General features: G+C 38.0%; 1 non-coding gene across 1 annotated transcript; it reads left to right on the forward strand.

Moving 5' to 3' along the window:
- The first annotated feature begins 6991 nt into the window (after positions 1-6991).
- Positions 6992-7063, forward strand: TRNAG-UCC (transfer RNA glycine (anticodon UCC)). Its single transcript has one exon. It is a non-coding gene; the product is annotated as a tRNA-Gly (tRNA).
- Positions 7064-9770: the final 2707 nt, after the last annotated feature.

Here is a 9770-nt window from a genome sequence, read left to right on the forward strand (position 1 = left end):
AAAACATGAAATAAGTTTTCCGGCTAATAGAATCATATATTAATTATGTTAGTTCATCATGAACTCAAGTATGCATTTAATTCAGTTAAATACACGAATCGAAAGTAATCACCATTAAATACTTAACGGACAGTTAACAAAGCTTAACGAAAAAAGCTAGGGTTTTACATGTTGATAAATCTGTTGCTGCTGGTGATACTGGGGATGAAGTGGATGCTGGTTCCACTTTTCCTACTGTTAATGAGGAGATGTCTAATGATGATGATTATGTTATTCCTCCTCATATTCTTAGTATTGTTGCTTCAACTAATTATTCTGAAGTAATTGATGATGTGATTATTGAACCTCCTCCTGCTGTTAATGAAGTTATTGCTGATAGGGTTGTTGATACTACCATTGCTGGTGGTACTGATGACGCTGCTAATGTTACCTTTCCTAAGGAGGCTTTGGTTACTGAGCCTATTGGCACTGTTGGTATTCAGTTATCTGTTGCTACTGGTTCCCAGGAAACACGGGTGGATGTTGGTATCGATTCTACTGCCACTACTGTATCTTCTAAGGCTGTTGTTCTGCTGAAAAGCCTAAGTATGTTTACAAGGTACCAGATCCAGAAGAAGTTGTGCCCAAATTTGTCTATAGAGGAGTCTCTATTGCTTCTAAAATTGCACTCCAGGGTGGACCAGCTAACGATTAATCCCCAATCTACCCTAGTTGCAGCCAACAAGCTGCCTGATGAGGAGCTGGCATAGCTACTTTTCCAGCCGGATGAACCAGCAAGAGAAGAGGTGTATGAGAGGCTAGAAACGCTTGATACTTTTAATGAGCAGCCATACTACCACTTCTTTGGTATGGCTCATGCTGCTTCTCCATGGCCTGGTACATGGAGGCCTCTCAAGTTTCTTTATAATCCTGAAACTCGTAAGGTTGTCATACAAGATATTCCTAATTCGCCAGTACCTTCTAATTCCTCAACTTCTTCCTCATCATCTTCTACTGATGATGATGCTGATAAAGGTACTGGTAAGGAAGATCCAGTAGTTCCTGATAGCTACTTGCTCCAAAGACAAACCTGTGGATCTTGATACTGATGCAGCTGACTCTACTACAAAGGATACTAGTGGTTCTAAACCTTCGGGTGAAGGCAAAAATGATGGTGATCATGGTGATGAGTCAGATTCCGACCTTCCACCTCCACCACTCCATAGTGGTACTCCTATTCTTGTTGCTACTGTACAACCATCAACCAGTGCAGTTGATGTTTCTGATATGGAAGGGTTATCTACCCTTGCTGTCTACAGGAAAGTTTCCAGAATTACCCCTGATATTACAAAGGCCATAAGGGAAACCATCATTGATAATGTTGTTGAAGTGATTAGACGTGCTGGCTATATTACTACCTTAGCTATTGAAGCTCGGCTACGTCAAACGAATGACTTTGCTGACTTGGCAGTTGATGCTATCAGGCAGCATTATGAAGAAGAAGAAGAACTAAAGCAGCAGATCATCTCTCACAACGAGTATACTGATCATATCACCCACCTTCAAGCTGAATTGGATCTTGAGAGATCAAGGAATAGATTCCTGAATGATGATATTAGAATGTTGGAAGAAAGGGTGGAATCATATGAACAGCAAATGGGTACGATGAATCTCAACCCAGCATTCCTGCCACATCTGTGGATGATATTGATTCTGGCAGTAAGCCTAGTTATACTGTGTCTGAACTGGCTTTGGCTGAATCTTTTGTTGTTTCTCAATCCATTGAAAAGAAGGTAAAACGGAAATCGAAGAGACACTAGAAGAAGCAGCAGAAAATGATGACTTTAATGCCAAGTTCGAGGCCTATGCTGAGAAGAAGAAGCACATAATTAAGCATAGAAGAGGTCTCTCTGGTACACTTCTTGACATTCACAACCAGATACTTAGCATTGATCAACACAAGAAAGCTGAACGAAAAAGAAATGCTAAGTTTATGGTGAAGTATGACAAGAAGAAGGCCAAAATATATGATGAGCGAGCTGAAAGAATAAGAAACATGACCCCTGAAGGTATTAAAAGGTACTTGGATTCTGACAGGTCATGGGGATAAAGGGCAAATGTATTCTTACAATGGCTGGCTAGTATGATGAAATCCAGCCAGTCCTCTCAACCTGTTCCTGCTCAGCCAGCTACACAATCAAAGCCAATAGAAGTTGTTCATCTTGATGATGATGATGAAGAGAAACCAGTAGAGACAGATCAGTCTGCTACTGAGGGGGAGCAACTCATCATAACTCCCCTACTGCCTACACAAGAACCAGTATCAACACAAGAACCAAGAGCTGAACCCAAGCCAATTGATAAACAAAGGGTAAAATCTGCCCCTAGGGATAACCAGCGCCTAAGGAAAGAGCTCATATTTGAGGCAGCTGATGAAGGTACTGTGGCAGTTATTGTACCAGATGATACTAATCAATCAGCTGGTAACAAAGACACAACAAGGAGTGATGTGATAGAAGACTTAGCCAGTAGTGTGCGGCTGGTTGATAGAAGAATTGAACACCCAGTAAAGGAGGATGAGCTGGGAGTTAACATTGCTGATGATTCTGTTGTTGCTAACTTTACTATATGGGGTAGTGACAATTCAACTTTTGTGCTATCTCCACTACCAGCAGATATTCGTACTCATTTTGATAGGACACTAGGTGATCTATATTTCTATGAACCAGTGGGCCCTTCTGGCACAGCAGAACTACCATATCAATATCCTCCATCTTCCCCAAAGAAAAATGATAAACATACTACTTGGGAAGATGAACCAGTTGCACGTAAGAAGCCTGATCCTAGAAAGATGAATCCAGATGAAAGGAGGCTTATAGGCTTGAAATTTCTGTTGATGAGCTGCTAAGCGTACAGGTAGCAGGGAGAATAGAGAGAATTTTCCAAATTAGAATGTTGTATCATCCTCTTGACCAACAATTCTACATTGATGCTATGGATTGCAACATTGCTGTTGGTGTGGTTTTTAACGAATAGTGTCCAAAGACTCCACAACGATGAGGAAAAGGCACTCTTTTATGAGGCTGTGCAACTGGATATAGATTTACAACAATATTGCAATGTCATGGTTACTGATGAGGGCAAGAAATTGATAGCAGCAGCAAAATCCCTGAATATCACAATCAATGATTATATTACAAGTGTTCAACTGGAACAGCAAAGAAGGGATGATGCTGAATATGCTAAAAGATTGAGGCTTAGGGAACAAGAAGCTAAATTGGCTGTTGATAGAGCTCAAGAAGCTAAATCACTCAAATTAGCAAAATCCATAGTTAAAGCTCAGGACAAGGCATTTGATAAGCTTGAGGTTGCTGAGAAGGTACCTACAGAAGCTCCACAAGAAACTGAAAGAAGAAGAGAATTAACTGATCGTTTCTTCAGGAACAAATATTTTGATGTAATGACCAGAAGATCTAACCCTGGTAAGATCACCAAGTGTCATAAAGGAACAAAAAGGACCTTCAGTATCAGCAGGGATAATAATGTTTATGAGAAGGTAGATTACACAAATCTGAGAATTTTTGGATTTAGTGACTGGATGGAGATGTTACAGCACTTCATTGGTAAAGGTCAAAGTAATCTTAGAGATACACTGAAACTTGAGTTACAAGATCTATTTGATAAAGAATCCAAGTAAGGGAATGCACTAGTGGTGAATGTAGAAGAAGTACTGGCTCAAAAGCATAAAAGGAAGAAATCCATTGGTGCTGGTCCACACATAAGAGTTCCAATCGTCTTACCTCCTCAAATACCTGTATTCAAGATGGAAGACTTGCCTGAGCCGTTCCCTGAAGCATGGGCAGTTGTTAAGATAAAAGAAGAAGATCTATCTGTAGAGGAAAAAGAAAAGGAAAAAGATAAATATAGATAGCTCCTTGTTGTTAAGATTGTATCTTTTGTTAATTCATATTCATTTTAATGGTCTGTAATTACTGTATATATATTTCATATGATAAATGTGAAATGATTTCATCTTTAAAATCATATCAATTTATAAGATATAGATAACTCGGCAAAAGATCCCAAAACAAACCTAAATGGGACAAATTGTACTGCCTATTTTCATTATGTCCTTTAGTGCTGGCTTTAGTGTTTTCTTTATATGTCATAGGTTTTGTTATCATCAAATAGGGGGAGATTATTGAGTCCCCAATATAATTAAGGATTTAATTATGACAAAACAGCAATTATGTACACTAGAATGTTATGTGCAGACATCATTGGTTTATTTGTGTATAGACAGCAATTGTTGATGTGCCGAGTGTTTTAGTATGCTGCCTAGTCTACCAGCACAAGGTAGACAGTATTCTTCATTTAGCACAAGATGAATACCAAGCAAATCATGAAGATCAAGTGAACCAGTATAGAAGAGCCAGCATAGCTGGTAGCAGCATACAAAACAAGACAGCTATGCTTCATTACAAGCATAGTAGTTTTCTGAGTGGTCTACATCAAGTGTACTATTCAACAGAAGTCGAAGACAAAGTTGAACAGAAAAGGACACGTGTCGTCGGCTGACAAGTGACCTTACAAGACCACGTGGGAATGCAGAAGTTTAAAGCATGTACAGACATGTGTAATACTTTGTCATTGCCTATGGAACCCAACATTCTATTTGTTTAATCAAATAGTAGTGCCAAACTGAATTGAGGTTTTTCTGGAGATAGCTACCAAAGAGGAAAGAAGAGAGCACGCTCTCTAATGCAGTTTTCCCCATAAGTACAGACATCCAATGTACCAATGGACAATGGATCAATTACACGGATAAAAGAATTACTATAAATAGAAGTATTCACTATTTTAACAAGTAGTGGTGTGGGTTTATTTAAATAGAGTCCAAAATATGTAATAGCTTAAGATAGCCTTCATAGCTATAATCTAGGTATAATCTGTATTCAACCAACTGTTATTCCGCCAAGAACAGTTGTGATTCTTTGTGATTCATATCAATAAAGAATAACTGTTGAAAATTACCTTTGACTCTTATTTAGATTGCATGCTTGAATACTAAACTGTGATAACACTTAAGTTAATTAAAATAATTGTATTCACCCCCCTCTACAATACTCTCGTTGTTAATCAGGGGACCAACAGTTACACATATGGCTTCTCGTGTTAATTGCAAAGTGGGTGAATTCCCGTTTACTTACCTTGGGCTCCCGGTTGGTAAAAACATAAGTAGAGAGCAAAGTTGGAATCCGGTGATCGATAAGTTCAACACAAAACTCACAAATTGGAAAGCTAGAACGGTATCGTATGGTGGAAGGCTTACGCTCGTGAAATCTATTCTTAGTAGTTTACCGCTATATTATTTCTCGCTTTTTTGTGCCACGTTGAGTGTCATTAAAAAACAAGAGAGCATTAGGAGGAACTTTTTTTGGGGGGGTTCGGGTGACAGCACAAAATTAACATGGGTCAAATGGGACGATACTCTCTTACCATATGACGAGGGGGGTTTAAACATCGGGTCTCTTAGGGGGGAAAATCTTACACTCTTGGGTAAATGGTTTTGGAGGGCCGAAACTGAACCTAACTCGATATGGGTTTCGATTATCAAAAGCATTTACGGTAATAACGGGTTACTTCCTCCTAAGGGCCTTAATGGACCGTTAGGGGCAAGTAGCGTTTGGTCCAACATTTTACGTGCGGTCACATGATCGAGAAGTTGAACATAAGCTTTGCGAGCTCTTTTTCTAGAGTGATTGGGAATGGAGCTGACACCAAATTTTGGCATGAATCATGGCTTGGTACACTGCCTCTCAAGCAGCAATTCAAAAGATTGTACCTCTTGGATGCAGAACCAAACGCAAAAGTGCAGAACAGGGTCGAATGGGGGGACCGTTGACCATTGATGACTTAGAACTGGAGACGACAGCCTTACGGTCGAGCAGAAACTGATTTTGATAACCTAAAGTCACTACTTAATGCATTCGTGAAACATGATAAGACCGAGGATTCGTGGTTTGGAACCTAACCGGGAACGGGATGTTTTCAACTAAAAAATTGGCTACTCTTGTGGATGAAAAAACTATCGGTAATACACTTCATGTTCGTGACGAGTTTCAAAAAAATAATTTGGTTCCAATCAAGGTCTCAATCTTCAGATGGAGGGTATTAAAAAGATGGATACCAGTACGTACCGAGCTTGACAAAAGAGGTATTGATTTGGATTCTGTACTATGTCCTTTATGCGATGATGATGTAGAGAAAATTGATCATTCGCTAATTTTTTGTCGGCAAGCAATGGAAATTTGGAATCGAGTTTATAAATGGTGGGGTTTGGGTACTTTTACAAATCTAAGTACATGTGAAGCTCTTCGTGGTACTTGTAATCGTCCCTTAAACCCTTTATGGTCGAGTATTTGGTAAGCTATTGAATGGACGTGTGCTTACATGCTATGGAAGAATCGCAATCAAAAGGTGTTCTCTAATTCGAGTTGGAATGGACCTACAGGCTTGATGGAAATACAACTTAAAATCCTTTGAGTGGATTTCGAGTCGGATCAAGAATAAAAAGATAGATCGGCTAGGTTGGATCTCGGATCCATGGTCGAGTCTTGTCTAAACGGGTGTATTATGTAGTTGGTCACTCCGCAACTTATAGGTTTTGATTTTTAGTCGTCTCATCTATTGATTTCGAGTTGTTGTAAAGGGTTTTTAGCCCCCCTTATCGGGCTCTTCGTTCTTAATATATTTTCTTGCTTTTTGAAAAAAAAATAAACTCAAACTCATAAAAATTCACAGAAGGTCCAATAAACTTGTATACACTCATAATACAAAATGTGAAATTTTCTACTTAGAGAATTGACTTAAAAAAATATTGAAATTAAATTTTTAATTTAAGAAAACACATTACAAAACATACTAAACTAAAAATATAGAATACATTAAGATTTACGTTTGTTATTTTCCTTTTATGAAATAGTAAAGAATAATGATATTTTAATATCAAGCGCTTGTAGTCCAACGGTTAGGATAATTGCCTTCCAAGCAATAGACCCGGGTTCGACTCTCGGTAAATGCAACCTTTTAATTTCGTCCACTGTTTTTTTGTTTGAACTTTTAAATAAAATTTTTGGATATTATTAGTGTCTGCACATTGATGAAGTAGAAAAGGTCTCGTGTTAATTGCTGCGATATCATTATTTTTGCTCCACTGGTGAGCCATTTCAAACCCTAGATTATTTTCGTCTTCTAACTTTTACCACTAAAAACTGCATATAAAGTTAACTTCATTTTGGTGTTGTAAAGTTAACTTCATTTTGTTAATGTTAGTATATTAATGAGGTGCAGGACAAGTGTTTGATGAAAGTCCTCACTTACTGACTTCTTCTTTCCATGCTTTACTCCCACTGTTTATAGTTGGAAATTGTTACAAATACCAGGTTTTTTCGATTATACTCTTAAATATGTTTGTAAGTTTATCAATTACAATATGTAGTATAATCATATCGTACTAGTTTGATCTGTTTTACCTCTGCTCTAACGTATTTTTTCAAAGAACTCAGGTAAGTTGATTTAAGTTTTCGATTGGTTTAAGTTTCCTCTGGTAACCATCACCTTATGTAGTTATGCTGATTTTCTGCAAACCCAATCGGTCCACCTCAAACCACCTTAGAGGCTTAGACCAATCACGATGTAACTGCCTGCATAGATTGTGGACTAAATAACGGATAGACACCTTAGGTTCATTGTTGCCTCAGGTGAGAATAGAACCTGGGTTTTTCTGAATGACTTCATCTCTGGAACCAACTAGACTACACAGTTGGAGACATGTAGTTATGTTATTAGTTTATTTATACTAAGTAAGATTAGAAGGTATAAACTACAGTCTACACTATTTATAAGTTCTATTTATCTGTGTAATGTATGTTAAAAAATTTGGCTTTAGCATTATATCATTATTAGTAATTTGGCTTATGTTGTGACTTGTGTGTTGAGTGCGAAGCGAGTTAAACAAGAAGATCGAGAAACTGCAAGTATCGCGTTTGAGTAGAGTTTGTCGCCAAATGTGACGTGTTGGAAAGTGATGAAGTGCGTGTGGCAGGATCGAGTTGGATGCTGTCGCGTCTTGGTGTCACTTTGGAGCATTGTTTGTCGCGAAAAGCGACATGGTGTCGCCTAACGCGACGGTTTCCTTGGCCAGCAAGTCGATCTAGATTTTTCCATGTTTTATTATTTGCACTATAAATACCCTCATTGTAACATGTAAATATTGTGCACGAAAAATATAAATAAATTCTCTGGTTTGCGCCCGTGGACTAAACCCGTTTCCATGTTTTCGAGATGGGATATAACCACGTTAAATCCTTGCGTCGTTTACTTTATGCTTTAGTTTTAATTCGTTTGTCGTTCGTGGGTGTAGTGATTCTGATCAATCACTTGTCTTGTTTGGGTCCTAAATCCTTACAAGTGGTATCAAGAGCTCATGGTTTCGAGTGAGAGCGATGGCGAGTTGAAAGCATGAACAAACGATAGATCTAGGGTTTTTGCAACATGGATCGAGATCTACAGACCTAGTTGATCGCGAAGAACTCGCGGGTATGTCTATGTACTCGTGATATAATCTGTTATAAATGTCTATGATTACTAATAGATTATTATGGTGGCTCGCGGTGGTAACGGAGTTGGTGGTCGGATCGATAAGTTATGTTGCGAGAGAGGTTTGCAAAATTCGGATGTTCGTAAATTGCTGCTGATGTGTGCGAAGTGTAGTACGAAATACTATTATTTTTATTACGGAATACCATATAAATTACACAAGTTGTAATTTAATTTATTTACATATGGGATATACCTAAACCTTGCTACAACACTATAGGCAGTGTACCTAATCGTAGAGTAGTATAGTTTTTAGTAAGTCCGGTTCGTTCACGACCCAACCAAAACCGTTATTGACGGCGCCGTTAACTTAGGTCCCGTTGCGTGGTCGTAGTCCCTATATGAGACTCGTTTGACCAAAATTATGTCGCATTCATTTGAAAGGTACAAGACTTGCAAGTTTAGTTTACAAAACCGTTCGACAACAAGTCTAAGTTTACAAAAGTCATAAAGTATAAATGAAATAACTTGCGACATAATTAGTTTAAAAACACAGTTGCTATAAATAGCGTAAGTATGTAAACAAAAGTTTGAATCCCAAAAGTGCTATCCCTAGCGTATGCATGCATGGTTGACTCCAATCAAGTAATCAAAGAGTGCGGAAGCATGTATCAAGTAGCCAAGTATGAACCTGAGAAAACATGTAGAAAACTGTCAACGAAAAACGTTGGTGAGATCATAAATGTATTTGTAAAAGTATATTTTGAACCACAATAGTTTGTATAGATGATTATCCAAATCGTATTTATTCCGAAGAATGTAGTTTGTATTGCGAGCACCCAATTACCAAAGCTTAACTGAATCTTCCCTCTGAATTTTGAATATAGTGTTAGAACATACACTATGCACGTTGAAATTATATTTCATCCACTAACGGTAGCGAACCGTCTGAATGAGGGTTCGTTAAACCCGTATGGCCACACAACATAAGAACTATCTTACACTTACACCCTGCAAGTGGAACTAATGATAATTGGATTGAGGACTTTTGTTCTAACTCGTCTGTATCTTTGTATTCGTATTTGCGTTCAAAGTATAAAAGTATGAAAAGTATATATACATGTGAAATGTATATAAGTATGTAATGTATATGTTTCTCAGCCCACGATTTAAAAGAATAAAAGTTGTTG

This window comes from Rutidosis leptorrhynchoides, chromosome 1 (genome assembly GCF_046630445.1).
Source record: "Rutidosis leptorrhynchoides isolate AG116_Rl617_1_P2 chromosome 1, CSIRO_AGI_Rlap_v1, whole genome shotgun sequence".
NCBI lineage: Eukaryota > Viridiplantae > Streptophyta > Magnoliopsida > Asterales > Asteraceae > Rutidosis > Rutidosis leptorrhynchoides.